This window comes from Vitis riparia, chromosome 13 (assembly GCF_004353265.1).
Source record: "Vitis riparia cultivar Riparia Gloire de Montpellier isolate 1030 chromosome 13, EGFV_Vit.rip_1.0, whole genome shotgun sequence".
In the NCBI taxonomy this organism is placed as follows: Eukaryota; Viridiplantae; Streptophyta; class Magnoliopsida; order Vitales; family Vitaceae; genus Vitis; species Vitis riparia.
The window spans coordinates 1,020,917-1,044,613 of NC_048443.1; the positions used below are offsets into that span (position 1 = coordinate 1,020,917).

The 23,697-nt window shown below is 34.7% G+C and overlaps 1 pseudogene; it reads left to right on the plus strand.

The window, feature by feature from the left end:
* The first annotated feature begins 9,637 nt into the window (after window positions 1-9,637).
* Window positions 9,638-22,112, plus strand: LOC117927728 (annotated as a pseudogene).
* The last annotated feature ends 1,585 nt before the right edge of the window (window positions 22,113-23,697 follow it).

Consider the following 23,697-nt stretch of genomic DNA (forward strand, 5'->3'; position numbering starts at 1 on the left):
TCATATTGCTAACTATTTGGTTACTGGTGAAGTTCCAAGTGAGTGGACAGCGCAAGACAGGAAGCACTTCTTTGCAAAGATTCATGCTTATTATTGGGAAGAGCCCTTCCTTTTCAAGTATTGTGCAGATCAGATCATAAGGAAGTGTGTTCCTGAAGAAGAGCAACAAGGGATCCTCAGCCACTACCATGAGAATGCCTGTGGAGGCCACTTTGCCTCTCAGAAAACAGCCATGAAAGTCTTGCAATCAGGGTTTACTTGGCCATCGCTTTTCAAAGATTCCCACATCATGTGCAGGAGTTGTGATAGATGCCAAAGACTCGGGAAGCTTACAAAAAGAAACCAAATGCCCATGAACCCCATCCTTATAGTTGATCTTTTTTATGTTTGGGGTATTGACTTCATGGGACCTTTCCCAATGTCTTTTGGTAACTCTTATATATTGGTGGGGGTGGACTATGTTTCCAAATGGGTGGAGTCAATCCCCTATAAACATAATGATCACAGGGTGGTTCTCAAATTTCTTAAGGAGAACATCTTCTCAAGATTTGGGGTGTCCAAGGCCATAATCAGTGATGGAGGTACTCATTTTTGCAACAAACCTTTTGAAGCCTTATTAGCCAAGTATGGAGTGAAGCATAAGGTAGTTCCACCTTATCATCCTCAAACTTCCGAGCAAGTAGAGCTAGCAAACAGGGAAATAAAAAACATACTGATGAAAGTGGTGATTATAAGCAAAAAAGATTGGTCTATTAAGCTGCATGATTCATTATGGGCATATAGAACAACTTATAAGACTATTCTTGGCATGTCCCCCTATCGTCTCGTCTATGGCAAAGCATGCCACCTCCTTGTGGAAGTTGAATATAAGGCTTGGTGGGCAATCAAGAGGTTGAACATGGACTTGATCAGAGCTGGGGAAAAGAGGTGTTTAGACCTTAATGAGATGGAGGAATTAAGAAATGATGCTTACATCAATTCCAAAGTTGCAAAACAGAGGATGAAGAAGTGGCATGATCAACTAATCTCCAACAAAGAATTGAGGAGAGGACAAAGAGTCCTACTCTACGACTCAAGGCTCCATATTTTTCTAGGGAAGCTCAAGTCAAGGTGGATAGGTCCTTTCATTATTCACCAAGTACATCTCAATGGAGTGGTGGAATTACTAAATTCCAATGACATAGACACCTTCAGAGTCAATGGTCATCGCCTCAAGCCATTCATTGAGCCGTTCAAGCCAGAAAAGGAGGAAATCAACCTCCTTGAGCCATAAAAATCCTGATCAAAGAAGGGTTAAATGGACTTGGTTTCACCAAAGTCCATAATTTTGTTAAATATGTTAATTTTTAAGTTTTGTAAATTAATTGATTGTAATTTTGGTCTTAAATTATGTTAATTGTAACTAACTTTTTGAATGATTAAAATCAGGAGGAATTGCAAGAAAATCGAAAGAAGTTGCTCCGAGCTGATGCCATTCCCAGCTCATCAGAGCCATCTCAGGCCCCTCCTTTTGTTGATCAGCCGCCTTTACCTCATCAGGAGCCTCCTACAAAAGAGACAGCTGAGCCATTATTTCCACAGCATCACTTCATGTCTCTAAGAAGGTACCACTTCTTCCCTATTTTTCAATCGCTTTTGTCACATTGAGGACAATGTTCAGCTTGGTTGGGGGAAGAGTTGAGAAAGGAAGTTTTTGTTATAAATGCTAACTTATTTTGATAATTTAGTTACTTGTTGCTTAATTTTAATTTTTTTAAAAAAAAAAATCTGTATTCTACTTTCCATGGTTATTAAGGAAAAATTTTCAAAATGAAAAGGGAGAAATTGAATTTTTGTCTTTTTACTTGACTTAGATTTTTTATTATGCTTACTAAAGTTGATGAATTGTTGAAGCTTCTATTGAATTCAAGCTTAGTTCTTCCACTTTAAGCTATTCACACACTGTGCACAATAGGTTCCGAGTATAAGATGAAAAACTATTTCCCTCTTGACTTAGGAAAATTTTAGACTTGGTACCTTTGACCTCATTTAATAGTATTGGGACACCTTGTAAAAGGCCAATGAGCCTTTGAAAAAAAAAGAATAAAGCAAGAAAGAAAAAATGTTTGTTTGCCTTGAAATCCGAGCAAGGTCCAAAGGGTATATGGTGAAAATCTTTAAAACCTGGTGCCCTAAGCCTTCATTGGTTGGGAATCACCGACCTTAATGCTCGTTACAAGGGTGAATAGGTGAAGTTTAACATACTGTAGGTGCTTGGGTATTAAAAATTTATTCTCAAAAGTCCGGGGTAAAATCCGAGGAGTTAGTGGTTGAAAAATCCTTAAAACTTGATGCCCTAAACCTTAATTGGTTGGGAGTCATCGATGGACCCCCGTTATATGGACAATTTAGAAAAAAAATACCTTTAAGCCTTGTACTCCTACAATGAAAAAAATTGTGAAACGAGAGGTGCGTTCTTAGCCTATTGGAAGTTGATCAGTTTGCTAAGCTTTGAAAAAGAACTAGGTTGGGAGGAGAGAGGTTAGTTCAACATACTATATTCGGAAACTAATAAATAACACTTAGATTTTTGTGGAAGAGTAAGGTTTGACCCTTTGGGAGTGGAAACTCTTTTAAAGCTTAAATTTGCATAATGTCTTCTCTTTAAGAATTGTGATTAGACAAGTTATTTGATAACTCTTGTTGAAGTTTGAGTTTTATTTCTTTAATGTTCCATGTGAGAGTTAGATCATCATGCCACTTAAAAATTGTTTTTTGATCAGCATGATGTTGTAAAATATAGTACTATTTATTTTTCTTTTTCTCTCCTTCATTACTAAGGGACTAGCAATATGTCGGTTGGGGGGAGTGATTACTACTCAAAAAGTGCTATTTGATAGCTTGTAATTAACTCTTTTAAACACTTTTGAGTAGTAGTTATCACCTTTTAACCCAATTAACATATTAAGGACCCTTGCAATCAATTCTAATCAAATTGTGTTAAGTTTTGGTGTTTTGATAGCTTTTTTATCACCAAAGCAATCAGTGATTGATTACTAATCAAAAAGTGCTATTTCATAGCTTGTAATAAACTCTTTTAAATACTTTTTGAGTAGTAGTTATCACCTTTTAACCCAATTAACATATTAAGGACCCTTGCAATCAATTCTAATCAAATTGTGTTAAGTTTTGGTGTTTTGATAACTTTTTTTTATCACCAAAGCAATCTGTGATTGAGGAGAGTTCTTTGGAATCCTTGGAAAAGCAATGGAAAGCTCAGAAACATGTAGAACCAAAGCTTTGAAGTCCTTTGCCATAAGAAAATCCGGAATACAAGGAGTAAAAGATGTCCGGACAGGGCATCCGGACACACCATCGGATGGCGGCGGAACATGATTCGGACAACATATCCAGATAGGATATGCTATTGTCTGGGTGTGAGGTTCACGAGTGTCGTGTGCTTCTCCCTGAGGGAGTCCGGATAGGAGAGCGCGCCACATGTCCTTTAGGGGGAATCCGGATGGAGTTGATTCGGATAGCCATGCGCACTCCGTGTCATCCGGATGGAGTTGATCCGGATAGCCTTGCACACGTAGACGGCCCCCCTTTGCGCAGCATAGCTCAGTCCACCCGGAGAGGAATTCTGTGCACCGACATTTTACATCCGGATGTCTCACAGTCGGATGGGAGAGGAAGACGTTTCAACTTCTCCGGTCAGACATATCCAGATCCTTAGACAGCGCTTACCCGGAGAGTTTTTCTCTCAGTATACAGTGTCGCGGTGTTATCCTGCAGCTTCCTGATATTTCCGACCGACATCTTGAGATATTTTCGATCGATATTTTGGGATATTTTGCTTTAGATATTTGTTGTGTAAATCCCCAAAGTCTCCTTGTAACCCACCTATCATAGGATTCCTTAGTCCTTAAGTAAGAACAAATGGGTGAATAACCTCTTATATATATAGATCTCGGGAGCTTGTTCTTAGGAACGACGCATCCTTTGTACAGTTTTGGAAGGAAGTAAAATACAGAGCACTTGCTCTGCTTTTCATATATATTGTTTTCTCGTTAGTTTTCTTTCTAGCCAATCAAACTCTAAGGATTTTTCCCCAGAGGATGAGAGGCTAGGCTCTTCGTCTCTTGGAGTGAAGAAAGCCGGGGAAGTTTCTTCATGCATAAATTGGAAGTTTTGTTGTTTTAGTTTTTAATGAAGAGAAAGTGTGACCCGTTAATGGTTTTTATCTTTTTAGTTAACTTAAAATGCCTTTAAATCACCTGGGCCAACACTTGATAAGGCAAGTGATCTTCATCCATTGAGATGCACTTGTTTATCTCTTGCAAGCCTTTGGGAGGTGGTTTAGAGGTAAGATTTTCTAGAATAGCCAACACTTGGTAAGCTTTTGGACTCCAATGAGACATCCATTAGTTATCTCTTGCGAGCTTGAGAAGGGAAGTCCAAGGTTAAAGATCACCTTGAATGGCAAATGCTAGTTGAGAGGCACAAGCCATTGCAAGTTGCATCAGTGAGAGGGATTTAGTGTCTGAACCCATTAAAGGGAAGCATCTGTATCACACCGGTTAGAGAATTAACTATATGTTAATTCTCTAACGCAAGGAAAAGAAACAAGTGACCGAAACTCTCTTTTTGTATGAGGAATCTGAGCCTAGTGATCTAAACTCCAAGAAACACTTTTCTTTGTAAGTAAAATCAGTTACTATTTTTGGTTAGTTTAAAACAAAACATTTTTCCACTAAAAATTATGTTTTCTTTTAAAGCTAACCTTGAAATGAAAAGGCACCAATTCAGCTTTGAATTAATATCAATTGTGAAATGAAAACCCATCCCAGTGAACGATCCTAGAGCCACTATGCTATAGTAGCTTTGTCTTTGCTACCCTAGTACATGGTGTAATAGGTTATAAATTTTGTTGATTACTCCCTCAATCAAGGAGCAGAAGCTAGACATGAATCAGCTGATACACCAATTGATAACGAATTAGTGATTAAGGAGAGTTCTTTGGAATCCATGGCAAAGCAATGGAAAGCTTAGAAACATGAAGAACCGAAGCTTTGAAGTCCTTTGCCATAAGCAGATCCGGAACGCAAGGAGTAAAAGATGTCCGGCCAGGGCGTCCGGACAGGATGGTGGCAGAAGTCAATGATCCGGACAACATATCCGGATAGGATATGCTATCGTCCGGGTGTGATGTTCACAAGTGTCGTGTGCTTCTCCCTGAGGGAGTCCGGATAGGAGAGCACGCCACATGTCCTCTTGGGGGAATCCGGATGGAGGTTATCCGGATAGCCTTGCGCTGTCATCTGGGAGAGGAGTCCCTACACCTTGCACACGCAGACGGTCCCCCTTGCGCAGCATAGCTCATTCCACCCGGGGAAGAATTCTATCTGGCAGACTCTCCACCTTCTCCGGATATTTCATATCCGGAATTCCGTGTGCCGACATCCGGATATCTCACAGCCGGATGGGAGAGGAGGACGCTTCAACTTCTCCGGATAGACATATCCGGACCTTCTGATAACGCTTACCCGCAAAGTTTTTCTCTCAGTATACAATGCAGCGGTGTTCTCCTGAAGCTTCCTGACATTTCTGACCGACATTTTGAGATATTTTGGGATATTTTGCTTTAGATATTTGTTGTCTAAATCCCCAAAGTCTCCTTGTAATCCACCTATCATAGGATTCCTTAGTCTTTAAGCAAGGAAAATGGTGAATAACTTCATATATATAGTTTGTAATTTTCTTTACAAAATTATTATATAATTGACGGAAGAAAGAAATATATTTCACAGAGCACTTGCTTTGTTTTTCCTTCATATAATTGTTTTCTCGTTAGTTTTCTTACTAGCCAAACAAGCTCTGAGGAAGTTTCCTCAGAGAATGAGTGGCTAGACTTTTAGTTCCTTGGAGTTAAGGTTGTCAGGAAAGGTTCCAAGTGCAAGAATTAGTAGCTTTGTGGTTTCAACCATTAATGAAGAGAAAATGTGATCCTTTAATGATTTCTATGTTTTTAGTTAACTTAAAACACCTTCAAGTCACTTGAGCCAACACTTGGTAAGGCACGCGATCTTCGTCCATGGAGATGCACTTGTTTATCTCTTGCGAGCTTTTGGGAAGTGACTTGGAGGTAGGATTTTCTAGAATTGTCAACACTTGGTAAGCTTTTGGACTTCAAGGAGACATCCATTAGTTATCTCTTGCGAGCTTGAGAAGGGAACTCCAAATTTAAAGATCACCTTGAATGGCAAATGCTAGGTGAGAGGCACGAGTCATTGCAAGTTGCATCAGTGAGAGGGAATTAGAGTTGAAATCCATTTAAAGGTTACACCTGTACAACACCGGTTAGAGAATTGACTATATGTCAATTCTCTAATGCGAGGAAATGAACCAAATGACCAGAGCTCTGTTTTTGCATAAGGAACCTCCCCTATGAACTTAAACCTCCAAGGAATGTTTTTCTTCATAAGAAATTTTCATTACTTTCTTTTTAGTTAGCTTTAAACAAAACCTCATTTAAACAAAGTTTGTGTTTTATTTCTTAAGCTAACCTTGAAATGAAAAAACACCAATTTACTTTGAATTGGTATCAGTTGAGAGTTGAAAACCCTTCCCAGTGAACGATCCTAGAGCCACTATGCTATATTAGCTAAGCTATCCTAATGCATGGTGATATAGGTTATAAATTTTGTTGATTACTCTCTCAATCAAAGAGCACCAGCTGGACATGAATCAGCTGAGACACCAATTGGGAACGAATCAGCTCTTGATATATTGGTATACAAATTTCTCTTAAATAGAGAATTTTGTATCCCTATTTCAAAATAGCTTTGATTTTTACAAGAACTATTTTAATTAAATCCATAATGCATTTTCTTGTGGGTTGATTTTACATTTTGTATCTCATCTCATTATTATCCTCCTTCTCAAAGTAAGATCATGTTAAGAGCTTAAATGACTAAAACAATATTTGTACTTTCATATCATTTCATCAAATTGATTTCTCCACAATGAGTATATAAGAACAGCATACCATATGCATTTTATACATTAAAAAACAATTATATATTACATCTATTAGAAAGAAATAACATAATCTATTAGAAAAACCTGCAACATTTTAATATAAATTTATAATTACTTAGATACCTCTTGATATATTGGTGAACGCACAAATTTTTCTTAAATAGGAGATTGTGAAACCAATAAACCCTTATTAATTTGTAAAATAGCTCTTGATACATTGGTGTACGCACAACTTTCACTTGAATAGAGAATACGAAACAAATTAACCTTTTAAAATAATAAGTATAATAATATATATTTGTTTTATGGTTAATGACTAAAAAGAAGCTTGACTAGTATGGGCCATGGATCTTGACTCGACTTGATCTAAGTAATATTGACTAAAATTGTTAATGCTTGATCTTGGATTAAATATGCTACAAACTTTATTTTTATCTTCAAACTTATTCTTCAAGTTTTCGATGATTTGTAAAGTTTCTTAAATTCTCAAGGTGGACTCTATAATTTTTTTCAAATTTTGAGAGTGTGTTTTAAAAGTTAAAGAGGTCCTAAAGGTTAGGAAATTCTCTTTGATGTTATCTTCATGTTGAAATATGGACTCACATATTTAACAATGATTCATGATTAAGCTATTCAAATTATGGACATTTTGATTTAATGTTCGTTTTAAGAGTATGGGCCACCTTATGTGTAGAGCCCAATGCAATCACGGGCTTTAGATGATGGGCCTAAGGCCCGTGAGGCCCAATAACCAATGGGTATGGTCCCTAAGGCAGGAGGGTATAAAAGGCTTAGGCTTGTGTCTTTTGGAGATTATTTTACATCCTTTGAAAGAATAGAACCGCTCTCTCTCCCGCTCCCATTGCTTGAGAGAATATATGAAGAAAAGAGGTGGTGCCCTCCATTGCTCTTAGAAGATCCATATCGTCTTCATAATGGCACAAACTTCAAGAAATGGGATAATATTCATGTGATTCAACATGCGATCCTGTATGATCATTGTTCAGAATATGGAATATAACAAATTGGTATCAGAGTCATTGTTAGATCAATTAGAAATGGTATATTAGGGCAATAAAAATTGTACTGCCTTTGTTTTTCATTTTGATTGGAATCAGCGCCATTGGAAGTGCGTTTCACGCGCATTTGGAGGCACCAGAGAAGGCGCCAGTGCAGGCGCCACTCAGATGCCATTAAGGCGCCTCCTCAGCGCCGTAAAGGCGCTGTTATGCAGCGCTATTCAGGAGGCCCCACTCCAGCGTAGTTTGTAGCGATTTTCAGGCACCAATGGAGGCGCCATTAACAGCGCCGTTGGAGCGCGCCACTCAAGACGCCGTTAAGGCGCGTTTCAGGGCACCATTCCAGCGCTTTTGAGGGTGTCGCTAGTACGCACCAGAGGGCGCCGCTGGTGCGCTGCTAAGGGCACCGTCTTGAATGGGATTGGAAGGCGCTGTCTTCGCACGCGGCCTGGTGCACAGCCTGGTGCGCGGCTGAGGGGCAAGCGTCGCGACCTGTGGGCACGGCCTATGCGCGTGGCCTGTGGGCACGGCCTATGCGCACGGCCTGTGCGCGCGGCCTGTGGGCACGGCCTGTGCGCGCAGCCTGTGGGCACGACCTGTGCGCGCGACCTAGGGCGCGGCCTATGCGCGACACGCCACAGCGCCTTCATTGCGACACTGTAGGCGCCTCTCCAAGCGCTGCTAAGGCGTCTTCCCAGGAGCCATTGGGGCGCACTCCCAGGCGCTACTTCCGGCACCATCTACAACGCCAACAGAGCATTCTCTGGGGCACCATTCCCGGTGCCATTAAGGTGTCGTCTTCAGTGCCGACTCGTGCCGTCTTAAGCGCCATTTAGGGCGCACCTCAGGCACGGTTAAGGTGCAGTTGCAGCACCCTACGCCATGAATGGCGGTTTTTGGTTTAAAAAAAAAAAAAAAAAAAAAGGTTGAGGAAAGGCCACCAAGGGAGTCGAACCCACGACCACAAGGTTGGAAGCCTTGTGCTCAACCAACTAAGCTATGGGAATTTTGTGTTTATATATGATTTTGATAAATTTTTGTATTCTCTTCTCTATACCATGTTAAGTATAAAGAATTTACCATTTCTTATTACATTTGTGTTTATATTTTAAAATAAATGAATTATGTATATCGGTTGCCAAAGTAACTTATACTATATAATTGATTTATTTTACAATATCTAAACATGTTATTATTATTATTTAAAATAATCGGCCCAAAGGAAGATTATTTTAATATAAAAATAGATAAAGTAGTCATAAATATGTGACATATAATGTTTATCTTGCATTGATATGTTAGTCCAAAGACATGCATATTGTGTTTGATTTTATTGTCAATATTTATGAATTAATTTTGTATAAGGATACCAATTACAAGTTAATATTTTTGTCCAAAGACTGAATATTAATGTTTGTGCTAAGTATCTTGCATAGTGTTTATTTATTCATGTATGTATGATGCTTATGTGACTGATTGTGAGCTTTATTATTATGAATTCAGCATCTTCTATATCTGCAAATGTGAATAACATTCCTGTGCTTAATGGCACAAACTTCAAGAAATGGAAAGAGCACGTTATAATTGTGCTCGGGTGCATGGATTTAGACTTTGCATTAAGGGAGGATCGCCCTTCAGATCTTACTAGTGCCAGCACTGCTGAGCAAAGGTCTACTATGGAAAAATGGGAGCGATCCAATTGCATAAGTCTAATGATTATGAAGCACTCAATTCCAGAAGCAATAAGGGGTGCAATACCTGAGGAAACCCAAGCCAAGGCATTCTTGGACCAGATAGCAAACCGATTCGCTGCAAATGAAAAGGTTGAGACAAGCACTATTCTTAGTAAGCTTGTCTCTATGCGGTATAAAGGGAAAGAGAATATCAAGGAGTACATTATGGAAATGTCTAATCTTGTGATGAGACTCAAGGCACTAAAGTTAGAGTTGTCGGAAGACATACTCGTGCACTTGGTCTTGATCTCTCTGCCTACACAATTCAGTCCATTCAAAATCAGTTACAATACACAAAAGGAAAAATGGACTTTGAATGAGCTTATTGCTCAATGTGTGCAAGAGGAAGAGAGATTGAAGCAAGAAAAGATAGAAAGTGCTCACTTGGCTTCCACATCTCAGGGATTTGGTACCAACAAGAAAAGAAAGAGGGACAATAAAGGAAAACAAACTGCAGTTTCTGGGACATCAAAGCAAAAGGAGCAAAAGAAACAAGATAAAGAGATCACTTGTTTCTTTTGCAAAAAGGCTGGTCATATGAAGAAGACATGTACCAAATACGCTGCTTGGCGTGAAAAGAAAGGTACACTTCTCAACTTTGTTTGTTCAGAAATTAATTTAGCTGTAGTGCCTACTAACACTTGGTGGATAGATACGGGTGCAACTACTCACATAAGTGTCACTATGCAGGGTTGCCTAAGAAGCCGAATGCCAACTGATGGTGAAAGATACATCTATGTGGGAAATGGCAACAAGGCTGCAGTCAAGGCTATTGGTCTTTTTAGATTACAGTTAGACTCTGGATGTACATTGGATTTGGAAGAGACTTTTGTAGTACCATCATTTAGACGGAATTTAATTTCTGTTTCATGTTTGGACAAATTTGGATATTGTTGTTCATTTGGAAATGGAATGGTTAGTCTTTATCTAAATTCAAATCTTATTGGTACAGGTAGTCTAACAGACAAACTATATAAATTGAATATAAAGGCCACTAATGGAAATGAAACCTTGCATTCAAGTGATTATGGCATTAAGCGAAAATTAATGAATGAGAATTCATCAATGTTATGGCACAAGCGTTTGGGTCATATTTCAAATCAACGAATACAAAGACTTGTGTCAGAAGGAATTCTTGATCCACTTGATTTTTCAAATTTTCAAGTCTGTATAGAGTGCATTAAAGGAAAACAAACAAATATGAGGAAAAAGAATGCCAATAGGTGCAGTGACGTCTTGGAATTGATACATACGGACATTTGTGGTCCATTCCCTACAGCTTCTTGGAATGGACAACAATATTTTATCACTTTCATTGACGATTACTCGCGCTATGGCTATCTTTATTTGATTCATGAGAAATCTCAGTCATTGGATGTGTTCAAGAATTTCAAAGTTGAAGTTGAGAACCAACTAAGCAAGAAAATAAAGGTCGTCAGATCTGACCGTGGAGGTGAATACTATGGTAGATATGACGGATCAGGTGAACAACGTCCAGGGCCATTCGCCAAATATTTGATGGAGTGTGGTATCGTTCCTCAGTACACCATGCTAGGGACTCCGAGCCAAAATGGTGTAGCAGAAAGGCGAAACCGTACTCTTAAGGATATGGTAAGAAGTATGATTAGTCATTCCACCTTACCAGAATCACTTTGGGGCGAAGCCATAAAAACTGCAGTTTATATTTTGAATAGAGTACCAAGCAAAGCAGTAGCCAAAACCCCATATGAGTTATGGACTAGCAAGAAACCTAGTATTAGGCACTTGCATGTCTGGGGTTGTCCAACTGAAGCTAGGCCTTACAAGCCAAATGAAAAGAAATTGGACTCCAAAACAGTGAGCTGCTACTTTGTAGGGTATTCTGAAAGGTCGAGAGGTTTCAAATTTTATGATCCCTCAACTAGATCCTTCTTTGAAATGGGCAATGCTAAGTTCATTGAGGATGTTGAGTTAAGTGGGAGAGAGCTAGTAAGAAAGGTGGTCTTTGAAGAGGAATCTGTTAATATTCCTATTATTACGATTGGACATGGTCATATTATGTTTAATGACACTATTCAGAATGTACAGTCGATAACAGGGATTCAAGACACACCTGAGATTCCTCCTGCTCAAGTTATGGAACCGATTCAAGTTCATCAAGAGGTAACTCAACAACCTCAAGAACCTCAAGTACAAGTGCCACTAAGGAGATCCACTAGAGAAAGGAGAAGTACAATTTCAGATGATTATGTTGTATATCTCCAAGAACATGAGCTTGACATGGGTCTGGAAGACGATCCAATTTCAATAAGTCAAGTCAAACAAAGTTCTGATTCTGAAAAGTGGATAGAAGCCATGAAGGATGAGATGAAATCAATGAAAGACAATGGTGTTTGGGACCTAGTAGAATTGCCTAAAGGTGTAAAACCAATTGGTTGTAAATGGATTTTTAAAACCAAGCGGGATTCAAAAGGCAATATTGTTAGGTATAAGGCACGCCTAGTTGCAAAAGGTTTCACTCAAAAGGAAAAACATTGATTTTAAGGAGACTTTTTCACCAGTTTCATCAAAGGACTCCTTTAGAATCATCATGGCACTTGTAGCTCATTATGATTTAGAGCTACATCAAATGGACGTTAAAATTGCGTTTCTTAATAGCAACATTGATGAGACAATATACATGGTGCAACCGGAGAACTTTGAGTCTAATGATTCAAAGCAACTTGTATGCAGATTAAAAAGGTCCATATATGGTTTAAAGCAAGCATCCCGACAATGGTACCGAAGTTTGATCAGGTGATTACTTCATTTGGTTTTAAGGAGAACACCGTTGATCAATGCATATACCTCAAGTTCAGTGGGAGCAAATTTATTATCTTGGTGTTATATGTTGATGATATTCTACTTGCAAGTAGTGATGTGGGACTTTTGCATGAAACCAAGCGATTTCTGTCTAGTAAATTTGACATGAAGGATCTTGGTAATGCATCTTTTGTGCTGGGTATACAGATCCATAGGGATCGTTCAAGAGGTATACTTGGGTTATCACAAAAGGCCTACATCGATAAGGTGTTGAGTAGATTTGGCATGAGCAATTGTGCACCAGGAGACACGCCTGTAGCAAAAGGCGATAAGTTTAGTTTGCACCAATGTCCGAAAAATGAACTTGAGAAGAAAGATATGGAGAGATTTCCTTATGCCTCGATAGTAGGAAGTCTCATGTATGCACAAGTTTGTACACGTCCGGATATTGCGTACATTGTTGGAATGTTAGGCAGATATTTAAGTAACCCAAGTATGGATCATTGGAAAAAGGCAAAACGGGTTATGCGGTATTTACAAAGAACTAAAGATTACATGCTCACATACTGTAGATCAAGTCACTTAGAGATCGTGGGATATTCGGACTCCGATTTCGCAGGATGTCTTGACAGTAGGAGATCCACTTCAGGCTACATCTTCATGTTAGCTGGAGGAGCAGTTTCATGGAAAAGTGTTAAACAAACACTTATTGCTTCTTCCACCATGGAGGCAGAATTCATAGCCTGCTACGAAGCATCAAACCATGGGATATGGCTGCAGAATTTTGTCACTCAGTTACGAATAGTTGATGGGATTGAGAAACCGTTGAGAATCAACTGTGATAATAAGGCCGCAGAATTATATTCTAAGAACAACCGAAGTTCGTCAAAGTCCAAACACATTGACATCAAGTTCTTGGTTGTGAAAGAAAGAGTTCAGAGTCTTCAAGTATCGATTGAACACATAAGTACAAACTCCATGATTGCGGATCCGCTCACTAAGGGTTTGCCACCCAAAGTATATCATGAGCACGTCACACATATGGGTGTTGTACACATTGATGATGTGCCAGTATAGTGGGAGTTTGTATTCAGACTTTGTGTTTATTTTCTTGATGTGATATTATGTTATGTTATCTGTACAGATCTTGATTTTAAAGACTATTGTATTTGAATTCTCTGAATTAAAATGATGACTTTCAAAAGCAGTTTAGCATCAAGTGTTGAAAGTGAAATTTGACTATTTTAGTCATAAAGTAGGACCAATTGGAAATAGACATATTAAAGTTCACATTCTATATAATTTCCATGCTACACATCCATACTTGATCCATGTTGCTAATTTTGTTAATGTTGTGATCATTGATGGGTCTAGTTAAATTATGATTATCAAAAGCCGCTTTGATCCTATGTTAACATAATTAGTAGACCGGATTGTTTAAGGATATTAAGTTAGAATAGCAAGATGAGCTCAATAAAGTACTATCATGAACATTGTTTTGTACTATATGTGGTCCAAGTGGGAGATTGTTGAAATATGGACTCACATATTTAACAATGATTCATGATTAAGCTATTCAAATTATGGACATTTTGATTTAATGTTCGTTTTAAGAGTATGGGCCACCTTATGTGTAGAGCCCAATGCAATCACGGGCTTTAGATGATGGGCCTAAGGCCCGTGAGGCCCAATAACCAATGGGTATGGTCCCTAAGGCAGGAGGGTATAAAAGGCTTAGGCTTGTGTCTTTTGGAGATTATTTTACATCCTTTGAAAGAATAGAACCGCTCTCTCTCCCGCTCCCATTGCCTGAGAGAATACAGAGAAAGAGGTGGTGCCCTCCGTTGCTCTTAGAAGATCCATACCGTCTTCATCAAACACACAAATGGAATCAGGTAGGTACCATTTGGCATAGAGATATTTTGGTATAATATTCATGTGATTCAACATGCGATCCTGTATGATCATTGTTCAGAATATGGAATATAACACTTCAATGTTTTTAGAGATAATTGTTATTATTTTGATAATTGTCTTTGTAATTATCTAAAAATTGATATTAATAATTATTATTAACAGTACCATATTTCAACATAAAGCAAGTCCTCCTTTACATGGATCCCATATAACACATTCCATAATCTTAAATATGTGAAGAAATGGATTACACATAGTAAAAGTTAATATGTCCTCTTAATTCAATTAGAAAAAACTCTTTTCTTATATTCAAAACTCTTCTCTAAAAGTGTATTGATTTTCCACTTGCAAATTCTTTTAGTGTTACTTCAAATGCATCCTAATATATATATATATATATATATATATATATATATCGTGAGCTAAATTTGTTTTAGAATTATAAGCATTAAAATCATTCTTTATTTACTCATTGTGCACTCAAAGGTAATAGTTAAATGGTACTAATAGTCAAAGAATGAAGGTGTCCATTCTTTATGTTATATAATAGTTAAAGATAGTGCTATTTTTATGCACTCAAAAGTCAAAAGTACTATTTGCTTAAGTTAAAAATTTACTTTCACAAGGTAATTTCTGGATAATAGATTTATTATGAAAATACATAAAAATAATAAATATTTCGAGTTCATTTGATATGGTTTGAAATATGAAAAGAAGAGTTTGCATTTTATAAATATTTTCTAATCAGCCCATTAAAACATGTTTTTCCTAAGAAGAATTTGAGATAGTCTCCAATACCTAAAATATACATTTAAATTTATTTAGAAATAGCCTCCAATACCTAAATATACATTTAAATTTTTTTAGAAATTTTTTTGGATCCTTCTTGGATATATTCCCATTCCAATTATCTTTCCTTTGTTTTCATTCCTGGATAATGACTTCATCAGTGCCACCTCCTCACCTGCCAGTAAGGCGCTTTTCTGTCCTCCAATGTGTGCCATGTCATTTGCCAACTTTGATTTTTTCCATGACATAAACAATTCCATGATATTGAGAAAATTGGAAATAATTTCTTTAAAACAGTTAGAAATTAAATGATTTTCACTTTTTTTTCTTCTAAGAAAACGCTTTTAGATTTCTTTTTTCTTTTTTTTCTTTTTTCTTGAAAATACATTTGAATAAAAATAAAAAAATAAAAAATATTTAAAAAAAAATGAAATTTATATAGTCTTGTTGAATCTTGATTTTTCACTATTGCAAAAAACGATTAAATAAAATATAAATACAAAAATTCTACATAATACATCTCATGGTATGAGATATATTATTAAAAAGGATTATTATATTATGTTATTTTATAAACTTTTCTTATAATTAATTAAATAATTTAAAGGCTGATGTGTGAAATTATATGTTCATCCACTTCTAGTTTTATTACATTGGGGTCACCACATATATAGAAAATAAAAAATAAAATATAAAATATAAAATCTTATTTCATGGTAAAATCTTATACAAAGGGAGTGAAGTGCTGAACCTTGAAGCCACAGCTCTTCATGGCAATTCAAGGCTCATTGTTTCTGACTCTACTAATCCTCGTTAGTGTATTGGCTTGGACTGAGCCAGTGGTTGCGACCTCCTTCAATCGGAGTAATTTTCCGGCTGATTTTGTTTTTGGAACAGCCTCATCTTCTTATCAAGTAGGAACATATTTTCATACACAAATCAACTGTAATCTAGCCCTATTTTGCATGAATTTTCGTATGAGTATATTTTCAATAGAAATGAATGTGTTTTGTTTATGGATTTTTCAGTACGAAGGTGCTGTCAAAGAAGATGGAAAAGGTCCTAGTATATCTGATACTTTCAGCCATAAATATTCAGGTCTCATTTTGGGTTAATTTTTATCATAAAAAATTTCGGTTGGTATAATTGAGTTTGAAATTTAGAGTTTAGGTTTCAGGATATTTAAAAAAAAAATGAAAATAATGAAGCAAATATTAAAAAGATTTTCAACTTGCGCTTGGAATAAAAAAAATGCAAGAATTTAGAGTATTCTTTTTGTGATGGCACTAGAAATGCAAGTTTTATTGTCATTTCACATGTACTTTTCTTGCTTTTACAAACCTTTTTAATTTTTCTTGGAATGTTTGACTTATGATCTATCCATTCTTCTTTCTTTTCTCAAGAAAATGAATTTATATATTCATTTTCATGAAATCACCCATGGTTTTAATATCTCATATCTCCATATATTTGTTGATGGAATTTTTTTTTCCTAAAAATTAATAGCCTTTCTAAAATAATTATTTTAATTGCTTTATTTTAAAATCATATGTGTCAAATGGACAAGATAATCTTCATATTTAGGAAAAAAAAAAAAAAAAACCTCAACTTTTTAAAATTTTTAAGTATACCTTTAATTGCCTCTATGCTATTAAAAGGAAAATAAATCAAATATCAGTTGGGGTTGATGAAGAGTATTCTTATCCAAAAATATTTATATGTCATGTTTTTAAAAAATTGAGGTTATTCTTTGGATGATTATTTTATCCTATTTAATTAAATGACCCTTTATTTTATATGTTATCTACTACAAAATAAAAAAAAACAATCATGATGTCTTCGAAAAATATATCAACACATGTGCATTTAATTTTGGGAAAGAAATAAAAATTAGACAATTAGGTTTAAAGTCTAGTTAATAAATAATAATTTGTATTGATATCTAACGAATCTTAACTATTTTATGAGATTTTTTATGTTAACTAATAATGAAGGTAGGTTAATTGATGGTAGCAATGGCGATGTTGCATATGATTTCTATCATTGTTATAAGGTATAGAATTCATCATTCTAAATCTTTTACTCTTTTTTCTCTCTTTAAGGTTTATATGTTAATTTTATTACTAATGGTGGATTTGAATTTAATAGGAAGATGTGCATTTAATGAAGGAATTAGGAATTGATGTTTTTAGATTCTCAATATCTTGATTTAGAGCATTACCTGGTAAGTTTATTGTTTCAGTATATTCATTAATTATTAAACTTCTTGCTAAGATATGTTAATAGGATAATAAGGTGTTATGAGAATTAGCATATTCAAACATTATAATGTTTTTTTTTTTTTTAATAATTCCATTGTGCTTCCCACACAAACATACAAGCAAAAAGAAAAAGAAAAAGAAAAAAAAAAAAGAACTCATTTTAATATATATATATATATATTAAGAAAAGAAATAAAAAGAAAAAACCATTGCCCCTTTTCATCTTTAGAAGTTGATTTGAAGTTAAGTTGGGAGTTTAAAATGCAGATACAATGATTTATTGTGATGCCCCTCTTTTTTCCAAATTCAAACCTTTCATTATGTTAAACATGAAGGCACCCTTTGGAATTTTATGATACCAATTTGATATCATATTGAATTAAAATCTGAGTCCTTGATATATAAGACTAAATTAAGACATAAACAAAGATACAAAACAAAAGATTAATATAAAAAATGAGATTAAGCTATCTAATTAGTCTAATTTTTTATAAGAAAAAAATGAAACATATGTACCAAAAAATGAAATCACCCAAAGGTATAAAAAATAGGATTTACTTTCATTATATGGACATAATTTATTGTGTGACTTTTTAAAATGACATAGCAATATAGTTTTCCAATACGATAGAAAAATGATGATAAGAGATTCATTCATAAACAACACTCTAACTCAAGGAGCTACAAATGAAGTTCCTCTCATTCATTTAATATGTTTACTTTCAACAATAAATAATCCTTTAATGTTTTTATATACCTTTATAGCTTTTAATAATTGAATATGAAATAAAATGAAAAAGAATTAAAAGTTTCACTTATAACATAATAGCTAATCACATATAAATATTGTTTGTTAACTATGTACTCATGTTGAGTTAGGATACAATATTCCCATTTTGATCCCTTCATTTAGGTCTTGATGTCCTCATCATAAACCATGGATTCATGGATGGCCCAATCCTATATTGTTAAAGGTTGGTTTTGATATCAGTGCCTCTCACAATTTTAAAATATATCTAAGCATATTACTTAAGTCATTTGTTTTTAGTGCCAAAAACTTCTCTATGCATGAATAATCACATCCATGACAATAAAAATAGTGACATCTTAAAAGAAATTTGTGCACTTTTTTCCTTTTGTTGATCTCAATGAGTGTTTGGCTTCTTAATTATATAAGCCCCAATTTATTTTATCATATCTAAAAGTGATATTTTTTTTTTCACTTACTTCCTTGTTAATCAATGAAATCCAAAAGTAATACATCATCTTAATTAGATATGTGACTTAACTCTTATGTTAAAAATTTTATCTAATGTAATTAAAAATTAAAGTAATTGATTTTGACATCTTTTTATCTTATCTTGACGCAAATGGTTACTTTTTTTAAAAAATCTATAATATGTTATTTTTAGGCTCAAGCAATGAAATTCATTAACCTAAAGTATAGTTCAATAAAAGAAGTATGCTAGCTTATATTTTTTTATTGGAAAAAGAAATATTTCAATTATATATTAAAGTTAATTGGGTCAATTTATTGTCTTATCTATTCAAAGCATTAAGAATTGTATATCAATGTTGCTTCCGAAAAGGAAAATCCCTGAAAATTTGAACATTTAGTTAGAAAGCATATTAAAAGAAATTATTCATAAGGTGTTAGAAATTCAAGACAAATCATACAATTCCAAAGGAAAAAAGATAATACATAATTTTATGGAAAGATTGTCATAGTTACTCTTCCAACCAATGTTATAAGATGAAAATTAATTTTAATAAAGTCAAAAACTTTTTTTTTTTTTTGCATTGTGGTTTAACTTAAAAATTTTATGTTGGGATACTATAAAAAGTTTAATATTAATTTTATATAATAATATTATCCCACAATGTTATAAATTGACCTCACATTCCTTGAAAGATACATAAATTTTGTACTCAAGTGGGAAGCTAAGCGGGGGAGTGAACAAGAAAGGCATCAACTTTTACAACAATCTCATCAATGAACTACTATATATCAAAATGTCATTATCCTTCCATCCTTTTATAATTTGATGATTAGTTGGTCAATTTAAGGCTATAGCTTGTACAAGCTCAACCCTCCCACCTGATCAATTGATATATATATATTTACTAATTTAATTCTAACTTGATTTTAGTCGAAGTGTTAGAAAAATAGGTCTAAATTATATTTAAATTGTGTAATTTATATTGAACACCAGGTAAGGTAGGGTTTTAGAAGAATAAACATCAAGTTTGGGTTGATCTAAGGTTGACTGCCCATCGACACAATAGGTCTAAGTTTTACCTTGGCCATATTAGTGTACCTAAATCTAGGAATGTCAATGAGTTATGTTGAATTAAGCTTAGATGGGATTAGCCTAGACATCACTCTAGGCTAGAGTAGTGTCCAAGATTACACCCAGCTCTAAGTGGGCTTGTACTGAACTTGGTTTGCCTTTTTTTTTTTTGTTGCCAAAATTCAACTTAGGCTATGGAGGTTGAGCTAGATACTCATGAATTCAACTAAAAACAACATCAAAGCATAGACTGGTAAGGTTAATTGGCTGCAAATTAATATGGAGAAAAACACTATAGAGCTTGTTCTAAATTTATTCCACTTATCGTAGGTCTACAACCCTATGTGACAATATTTCATTGGGATCTTCCACAAGCACTAGAAGATTACTATGGTGGATTTTTAAGCCCACACACTGTGTAAGTAAATCAAATTCTACCTTCTTTACCATTCTATACTCAATGAAATATATGAAAAATATAAACATTTCTAGGACAAGTCTTGTTAATTTGCTTATAAAAATTTTAGTATTCCTTGTATATAATACATGACATGTTACTGTATGATTGACAAAGATGATTTGCGAGACTTTTCAGAGCTTTGCTTTAAAGACTTTGGTGACCGGGAAAGCATTGGATCACCCTCAAAAAACCTTGGACCTTTAGCTTGGGTGCTTATGACCAAGGAGGCCTAGCACCGGGGCGGTGTTCTAAGTGGGTTAATGAAGCCTGTGAAGCTGGAAACTCTGCCACTGAGCCTTATATTGTAGCCCGCCATATGCTTCTGTCTCATGCAGCTGCAGTGAAAGTATATGAGGCTAAATACCCGGTAACCGAATAAATAGCAAGAGTCTCAAGCATGATCCATTGGTTTGTCAGTCTTTATTAGGAGGGCATGAGTTATGAACAAGGGTTTGAAAATAATAAGTTATCGACCAACCAAAATGCTTAAGTGGTTAGAGGACTACAAGCGAATAATGAATATAAAGTTAATTTGCTAACATGTAGTCTAATACATAACAAGTAACCAAATGTAAAATAGGAGTGCATGGAATCAATTACGTGTTAGATTATTTATTAGGTTTTGAAAAAAATTATACAAGTCTTTAACAATGGAAGATTATTATTAATATTATAATACTTAATTAGAAAGGTTGTGTTGACAAACTGTACAGTCATCTCAACAAGGGAAGATCGGGGTAACATTGATATGCCATTGGATGGTGCCCTACTCCAACCAGACAGCTGATAAGAAGGCAGCCAAAAGAGTCTTCAATTTCATGTTTGGATGGTTAGTATATAAATGCATCACAAAAACCAGTCTTCTAGTTATAAATTGCAACACATACTAATATCATTTCATGTCTATTCATAGGTTTATGGAACCATTAACCTATGGCGACCATCCACATAGCATGCACATACTTGCTGGAAATCGACTACCTAATTTCACCTTTGAGCAATCTATGCTAGTCAAAGGATCTTTCGATTTTCTTCTGATTGAATTATTACACAACAAATTATGCAGTTGATATTCATGTAGCTAATACTGTTAATGTGAGCTACGCTACAGATTCTCTTGTTAATCTTACTAGTAAGTCCATATAAAATCCTCAAAGTTTGATTTGTATAATAATTTCAATAAATCATCTTGATTATTGTTGACCTATATATGTAATTAATTTTTATTTTTTCCCTTTGGTTTGATAGAACAACACAATGGAGTTCCCATCAGTCCAGTGGTATGTAATCAATAAATTGTTGTTTTATAGCATTTCATACTTATCTTTCTAGATTGAGAATCATTAATAACTTCATTTTCATAAACTAAACGTTGAGAAATGAATTTGCAGGTTGGTTCAACTTGGCTTAGTGTCTATCCAAGAGGAATGTGTAGTAAAGTCAACAATAGTGCCTTACAAATTAAGGAGGCACTAAAGGACCCCATGAGGATAGATCACCACTACCAACATCTTTTGTTCCTTCAATTAGCCATCAAGTGAGTTTAATTCCTTAAGACATATAAATTTTTTCTAGTGTTTAGGCTTTTTGCAATTACTACATATTGGATGATTTCAACATGACAATAGGTAATATATTTGCATGTACTTTACAATGATTTGATTATGCAAATGAGAAAAAAAAATACTAATTAGGGTATCAAAATTTTTGGTTGTAGGGATGGTGTTAATGTTAAGGGTTACTTTGGATGGTCATTGTTGGACAACTACAAATGGAATTCTAGTTGCACTCTAAGGTTTGGCATCATCTGCATCGATTATGATAATGGCTTGAAAAGGTAAACTAAAGATTCAACTGTGTGGTTCAAGAAATTCCTTAAAAAATAGAGAGACTCCACAACATTATCTTTTTAATGTATGTATTCAATAAGATGGAGATGATCATCTCTTTTGCATCCACATTTCATAGAAAATAAAACTTTGATTTTCTTGTAGAATTGTTTTATTTAAATCCGCAAGGAATCTTTCTATCTATCCCTCTTTTCATTTGTTGTCTTTCCTTTCAAAGTGAGATCATGTTAGGAGTTTAAACAACCGAAATGATAGACATATTTTCCAAACTCTTTCTTTACATTGTTTTCTTTACAAGTATTAAAAAATAACATCCAACATACTGTAGACCCGTCGACTCTCATATATTCACTAATATTGTAGATTTGTCAACTCTCGTATATTCACTTATATTCAATTTCAACACTATGTCAATGTGTGAAAAGTTAATCAATCCTCTGCATAGACCCAAGAGGGGTTAAATTGGATGTCTTTTAAAACAATATTTTTTAACAAATTTAAAAGTAAGTAAGAATAATTGTATAAATTGCAATCAAACAAAAGAGAAACAGAGTAAGAGAGATGCAATTTTCATTTATAATAGTTTAAGACAACCCGCTAATATATGTCTACTTTTCTCTAACTTCAATGTCAAGCTTAAGATTATTCCATTATTAATAAGGCTTTTAAGCCAAAGTTTTCAAACTTTTACACTTGGAGTAGACCTCATTTAACCTTTACAAAGAAACTAGGATTAAAGATACATTAAGTATGAATAAGTAAAAGTAATTAATTATATCCTCAAATACTTTTTAAAACTCAAATAAATGATTTAACAATAATTTCTCAAGATTCCTCTCATTCATAAATGTGCCCGAAGAGTTTTAAATAGAAGTTTCAATGTGGAAATAATAGTTAGGCACATTTTGTACTATACCAATTGATCAAGCAATCGACAACTTAACTAGCCATTGGAAGTACAAAGTATAACAAGTGACTGTTGAGAAAGAGATAACTTGATCGGATGACTAGTTGCTCAATCTGTAGTCATTGCCTTGTCTCTTTACCAAAACCTCCCTAATTGATGAATTGGGCAATTCACCATTTCCCATATGCTTCTTGATTACTAAAAATCTTCACTTTTTAGCTATATAAAAAAAAATATATCCTTATGATGTTGAAAACCTTTTAAATATGAATTAGCTAATTTTAATATGAAGTGCCTAATTTTAATATAAAGTACCTAATTTTAATATGGTTTTATTTGCAAAGGTACTTCATCCATTTTTTGAAAAGATACAAAACAATTTGATTTAACTTGGATGAGTTTTGGTGCCTTAAATGATCATATGTATTCCTAATTTAGCCCAACCTAGTTTTACGTGAAATTAACCTTAAAAAAATGTTCAACCCTTGATGAGTTAATCTTCATCATGCAAACTTTGACGTTTCTTAGCTTTATATTCTTACCTTATCCATAATATGGATAATACTTTTGATATGACTCTGAGTCACCTTGTGAATTGTTGGGTCAAGCTCTTTAACTCACTACTCTCAAATGGTGGATAAGTCACTTGTATGACGTATTTAGCTTCAA